The 7,116-nt window shown below is 39.8% G+C and overlaps 1 long non-coding RNA gene across 1 annotated transcript in view; it reads right to left on the reverse strand.

The window, feature by feature from the left end:
• Window positions 1–7,116, reverse strand: part of LOC113482280 — a 20,156-nt gene that overhangs the window by 1,817 nt on the left and 11,223 nt on the right. The gene's annotated exons all lie outside the window — the stretch shown is intronic.

Consider the following 7,116-nt stretch of genomic DNA (forward strand, 5'->3'; position numbering starts at 1 on the left):
GGGGCCGGGCGCGGTTGGCCGTGCCGGGAAGGCCGCACGCTGTGTCGCTGCTGGTGCTTCGCTCCGGGCCCAGGCCGCCGCCTCCTCCCTGCGGTTACACAACTCTGAGGCGAGTAAAATTCCAGTAGTAGCATCAAAGTGATGCAACAGAATAATACATCTGACTCCACTCTGTTTCAGTTCAGCTGAAAGTGGCGTGCTCTTAGGCCTAAACAAAGTCTTTAACAAATGAAGTTTAGCTACAGGTGGAGAAGGCAAGAATTAATTTTTTTTTTTAATTAAAAATATCAAATGGAAGTTAACAGACAGTGGTAAGAAAGCCACTCTGACAAAATCACAGTCTTAATCCCAATATTTACTCAAATAATTAACAGAAGAAGAAATTCCCTTGTGTCGTGAGTCAACAAAATACAAACCACCATCAATCTGGCAATCCATATGAGATGAAAATACTGGCCATGAATTTAAATGAAGTGCCAAACTGCTGAACATAATCAGGAAGAGGTATGAGGAAGAAACAACGTCAGGGAAGAATTTGTAGATTACAGAGGGAGAAGTATGAAAAAAGTATAGGTACAGTAGCTTTGTGCAGAAGAATTCAGGAAGAAGAGGGTGTACTAATATGCTCCTGTGACCAAGTAACAGAAAGGATTGAATGCTATAGCAGTGATGAAATGAAGAAGAAATAAATGAACAAAAAAATGGATTTTTGCCAAAGGACACAATACACTGAAATCAATGCATTTGTTGGATAGCTAAACTGTGTTTGTCTAAGTAATAAATAGTGGCTTGAAAAATGGTGGGATATGATGTGATCACAAATGGAAATTTAGTAAGTGGAGGGAGTTTACAGAGGTTTGGGTCATACTCTTAAAATATTTCCAAACCTTTTCATTTGTGATGCCAAAATTGGTTTTGTGGTTTATTTGTTTGTTTGGGGGCATTTGTTGATTTGTTTGCTTGGGTTTCTTCACTAATCAGTTGCTTGCTGAATAAGCAACAGGTAAGGCAGATCACAGATCAGAAACAGCTTATTTAATCAGTGCAACTTGCTATAACATAGTCTTCCTGAGCAAAGCACTTATTTATACAATATTGATAACTCTTTATTTTTTTTTGTTTTGGAGGAATCAGGCTGAATTTGAATAGTCTTACAGTGACTGAACAAAAAGAGTACTGGGAACATGTAAGTAACAAGCTACCTATGTCAAAATGAATGGGTTTCCTTAGGTCAAGAAAGAGCCATAATTCTTATGCCCTGTTCTTAAGAATTTCACCACATACTGTTAGTCATGTGGGTATGTGGAAATATAAAAAAATATTTTATGTCTCTACATACAGTAGATACAGTTCTAACCATAATGTGGGGCAAATGGACAAGACTTGATAACCACCTTCCAGACAAAGCATTCAAAACTGCTATGTTGAACTAGTAATTTCTCTGCATTACTTTTGCATACGTTTGTTTTTTCCCAGTCAAGATGGTTAACTTATTAACTCATCTTTGAGTATTAGTATTTGACTTCAGCAAACTTACCTTCTTGCTGAGCCAAGTAACACGTTGATACCCTAGCACCAATGATGGAATTTATACATTTAGGAGGTCTCTGCAACATCATTTTGTCTCCCCTAAAAAGAATTTCAGAATGAAATCTCATTGTTCTGAAATCATGTGGTGCTCTTCTGAACTTTACCAAATTCAATGCATTCTAATTTGAACCTTTTTTCTTTAGTTTTTGCTTTAGAGAGGTGAATTTCACCATGTATGATGTTTACTGAACTTGCTTCCAAGAGCAGTCCATTTCAACAGACTTGAACATATATAATCATTGCTGAAGTTTTAGTTTGACTTTCTGCAAACTGACTGTATTTGCTTCATGTGTTTTCTTTTGGCAGATACAATATTTTGAAGACTATAGTTGCTCCTACAGCTCTGTGAGATACCAGTAACACATGCCCTTGTCTCAGCCACAGAACAAAGTGGGAGTACAGTAAACGTGGTCTTTGCAAAACCAGCTTGAATGTACACATTGTCTTACAAAAGATAATATACCAAAATGCAAAAATACTAATTAAGTTCTCATAACCAACATAGATAATGACAGGTACTACTGTGAAATTGTAGATGAGCAGATAAATAGCTTTCTTGAGAAGAAAGATGTTTTACCAAAGTGTTCCAAGGTAATTTAATGTAAACATCCAGTGCATCCCTCATTTCTGCATTAACAAGCTTCAAGCTTATGGGTAACAGCATCTAGCTAGGTGTTCTCCTGACCTCTGGGTTAGATTGCCTTCAGGGACACAGATGGAGGATTTTTCATGGTGTTTAAGCCTTAAAAGTTTGCAAAATTCTTTCATGGGACTGTTAAGTGCTTTCCTTTTGACACCCCCCTCCAGAGAAGAAATCCAGGAGGCTATTGCCTGTCTACAGATTAATTTTCCTCGGGTTTTCTTTGTTGCTTAACTGCCTCATCAAGCATAGGTATATTGTAAGCTATAGTTTATTTTCCATGTGAGTCAGTGTAAGTGATCAGACGCATCTAGATACAGATACACATTTCATGTTTCTTCCTGAACATCCTACACACAACTGCAAGAGGACATTAGAAACCAACAAATTTTCTGAATCCTGAACTACATTTTTAGATAACCAAAGTTAGACATGCATTTTCAGGTGGAGTCAGCAAAGAAAATTTAACAGAGATTGAGCACTGGTCCCTGCCTTATGCATTATATCATCCATTTACATGTTAAGCAATAAGCAGTATGAGAAGAGTACTTCTTCCAGTAGGCATAACTCCAACTTCCATATAAAATTTGGCTTGTTGTCAATAACCAAGAAGCATTGAGTAAGTACTTTTCCAGTAATTGAATATAAGGGGATTACCTAAGAAGTGCTAGTCTCTCCACCCATTGTTGTAATTACTGTGTTAGTAAGATACTTAGAGTTTTCCATGCTGTTGAAAACTAGGCGCACAGCTGACTGGAAATCACACTGAGATTATACCCATAGATTTTCAGACAGATTTCATCCTGAAGCATCTGCCAACATTCTTGCTCACCCTCTGTATTCTTACTTATGTCCATTCTTGAAGAAGTCACTTTTTTGTAATATTCTATTGGGAGGTTATTTAGAAAGATGTTGATGCTACATTTTCAATCAATAGTGATGCTTTGAAGCTCACCTAGCACTGCCTGTTGTAAAGCCATGTTGTCTTTCAGTTACCACCATACCCTAATAATTTGGCTACAACTTCCATTCTAGCTCTCTGACTCTTTTGGTGGTGGTGGTGGTTGGGGGGGGGGAAGTTACTTTTAGTATTTCCAGAAAAAAAAATGGAGAAATGTACTTGCTTACAGTAAATTCTTCAGGGCTTTTCTTCAGAATACTCCAACATTCTAGGCTTTGCAACAAGCACTTGTAGTTTAACAGTAAAGTAGCCTTCACAAGTACAAAGATATGTTTGTGATCCCCTGAAAATCTGCCCAATTTGTCACAGTTGTATGTCTTTGAAAAATATGTTTGCATGTGGTTACTGCTAGATCTTAAAAGCTTAATTATCTGAAGCCCGTTCTTATTGAGAGAGTTAAGCTTCTTGCAGCTCCTGTGTGGGGCCAGCCTGTGTATGTATAATTGTGGTAGGTAAATGAGTATGATGAAAGGCACAGGTCAGCAGGGCGACTCCTGTAATGGTTGCTCCAGCTGCTTTTCACTGGTTGAGCTGTTGCCTAGATTAAAAAGCAGGAACTGTCCCTCCTATACACTTGGTTGACTACTTTGGTGGCACATAAATGGATAGAAACATCTGATTTGAGTGAAAACAGAACGAAAATCAAGGAGCAAAGCAGTTCATGATTATGTAATGGATGATATGGGAATGCTCAAGAAGCTCAAATTAAGATTTTGGGGACAACTTTCAGGTTTGTGTTTATTTAGTAGCTATTGGAAAGCATGGCTTTTCAACACCAGTAATGGTGTGCTATCTACAGTTAAGCTGCTGAAGTTGAATTGGCAGGGGTGGAAGATAGCTGTGATCAAGAGCTGATGGACTGTGTAAATCTGTCATCTCAGTAGTTTGTAGAGAAAAAACTTGCCTCTCCTGTACATTAGTTATGCTACTATAGCTCTGGTCATTGCTAGTCCAAATGGGGTTTTTTTTATTAATGAAGAGAGGCTTTTTGATATTTCTATGGGTTTGGTGAAAGTCCATGAGACCTGGTATCCATGACTGGTATCCATGACCATCACCCTTCGTTTACAAAGATCTTAAAAGGAAAAGGAAAGTAAACTGTTATAAACCCAGGGTGCTGGAAGACAAAGAGGCTCCACCCAAAACAAAGGTACATTCAAGGCCAGAGAAGAACATGTAGCTCAAAAGAAAAAATTCTACAGAGCTTTGCTTAAGTATTGGGAGAGAAAGGATGAGGTGTCAAACACTAAGAAGATACTGTCCTTTGCTGTTCTGGGAAGCAGGACTTTGTAGAGTCTTTGGGAATATGCAGGAGAATCCTGCATTAGAAAGAATTATTGACTCCAACATTAAGTCGTTATTATTGCTAATTATCCAGGTCAAGAGATTCTAACAGTGTTCCTTACAGTTCTCAGCCAAGTGGAGAACTGGTCCTGTATTTTTAGTTACTTGTGGTGCTGTTCTGGTGGTACAGGCTGGTTAATAAAGATTTCATGTTTTTTAATAGGGTATGGGCTCAAACCCTAGTGCTCTTCTTTGTTTATTCCAGAAACAGCTGTATGTCAACCACAGATAGTTGCTAGGCTGCTTATAATATGTTTAAAATATTAAAATCTTCATGAGGAAACATGCTGCCTTAAATTCTAATAATATAGTGTATATAATTTTCCCTTATGTTTTCCTTAGACAGCAGCTATATAATTCATACAACTTTCTTTAAATAATTCATCAAGCTATATATTTTTTTAATCTATTTTTAATCTCATCATGTGCCTTTGGTACTACAATTTCATACTTTTGAGTATTTCCATTCCTTGGTGTTCCTGAAAAGAGAAAACAAGACTTAGGTCAAGCACACTTTCTAGGAATATGTACATGCTACAGATGAGATGGAAATATAGCCTTCTTTCCTGTAACTGCTCATCCCCTGCAAAATCATGCTGTTGGTCGGTGGATATGAATAGCAATCAATGAGCAGCCTATCCAGTCAAATTAGTGCTCTTGTAAAATAATGCACTGAAGTATGATCATATTTTAAATAATTTATTAAATGTTGAATCACTAGTGATGTTTTTAAGAGGAAAAGTTCAAGAGAAGGGAAGGCATAAATTCTTACCAAGATTTCTTAGTAGTCTGGTATGCCTTCCTTGCTACTTACCCAGAGCATGTCCTTCTAAGGCATGTCATTTCCTTAGGGAAGAGTGCCAGGCAGAAAGCCAAAAAATCTGAAAGATCCAATTATACTGTATTTCCAAAAACTAATCCAAATCAGTTTCAAAGTGGTTTTTGTCAGGTGCCAAACAGAGAAATTTTCACATTGAATAAATTAACCAAAGAGTCTACTTTTTTTAGTGTTTACATCAAAAAAAGTCTCACCCTAACTTTACGGCAGGCAAGTGTTACCCAACAGGCTGTACCACCATTCAGCAATAAACGTGCATTTGCTGGCACAGCTTTGGTATGACCCCTCACTGATCTTTCAATTGGACTGTGTCGGTCCAACGTAGCGACAGGATGTGGACAGGAATGAGAGGCAGAGAGGAGGCAGGCACTAGCTTCTGCATCAGCATTGCTGCTAAATGTCAGTTGGGGTCTGTATTAAGTATATACATTTTTAATGCAACAACACAAAAATTAACTCATTATGCATCAGTACTTCTAAATTAAAATGAAAGCAGACATACAATATCAACAATATAGTACCTCCTAAAGGTTTTCAACGCTCATTTTTATCCCCGCAAGTTTCTATCAGTCTGCATGCTTTATGGGATTTTCTTTACCCTTTACTGGCCTCGCATGTAATTCCCTTAAGTGATATTTATGTTGTTACTACTGATACTGCTCTTCTTAATCTATAGTATCTCACTTGTTTATGGTGAAGTTTCTGTAAGTATTTTGACAGTACACCTTATAAACTGAACCAACTATGGCTGAATTTATTAGACCATATCTAAGGCGATGCTCTGTAAATTGGCAATCTCATACATCTTTTTTTGGTTGAGATAGTTCTCCCTTCCCCTCTGTTTTGGTCCTCTCTGATTGTTACATTAAAGGGGAAAAGGAACAGTTCTTTTCTGGCTTGAAGTTCCCAGTTGGAGGGGTAAACTACGAAGCCTGCAAACTCTGGATGGCATCACGTCTGCCAGGAAAGCTCACTCGCTCCAGTTAGGACACCTATTGCCCTGTGTCTGCAACACTTAATAAAATAAGCTGGTTTGGGTCAAATGAACTATGGAAGAAAGTATACAATAGAACATCATGCTTTCTCTCTTTGCATCAGCAGTATCTGGCTTAATTCCTAGAAAATGGGCAGTTCAAACTACTGTCTCTTCAACTGCACTGAAAACGGGAAGCCATGTGAAAGCTGGATCAGCCAGAAAATCTTCGACTATCACCAGCTCTTAGTTTTTACTGGGGAAATAATTGTCTGTCCAGCCTTGGGGAACCGATGTCACGTGGAAAACATGGCATTTTGTTTCATGTTTTCTTTCTAAGCACTCTTAACTGCTAAAAAAGTTGACAGGAGTATAGAAAGTTCAGGGATCGGGGCTGCCCTCCCACTGGGCAGGAAGGCTGGAAGCCAGCCCCGCTATCGGCCCACAGCGAGCTGAGGGCGGCAGCCCTGGCTCGGGCAGATAAATGTCGCTGAGCCGCGCAGCCCTCTGCTGAAGTTGGGGGGGGTGTGTTTTGCCCCACACGTGCGAGTGGCGGCTCTGCCCGCAGCCTCCTTAGCCCCGCGGAAAGACAGCGTCTCGCCGCCAGACCGGTGCCTGGGCCCGGCTGAGGGCAGGCGGCGGCAGGGAGCTGGGTCTGCCCCGGGGAGAAGCTGGAGGCGCAGGAGTTTGTTCCGCTCCCGCCAGGGAAGGCGGCTCCCGGCAGCGGGTGAAGCCCTCGGGATAAAGTACGCGGCGGGGGCAGGCCGCCC

This window comes from Athene cunicularia, assembly GCF_003259725.1.
Source record: "Athene cunicularia isolate RWA chromosome 7 unlocalized genomic scaffold, athCun1 chr7_part1, whole genome shotgun sequence".
Taxonomy (NCBI): Eukaryota; Metazoa; Chordata; class Aves; order Strigiformes; family Strigidae; genus Athene; species Athene cunicularia.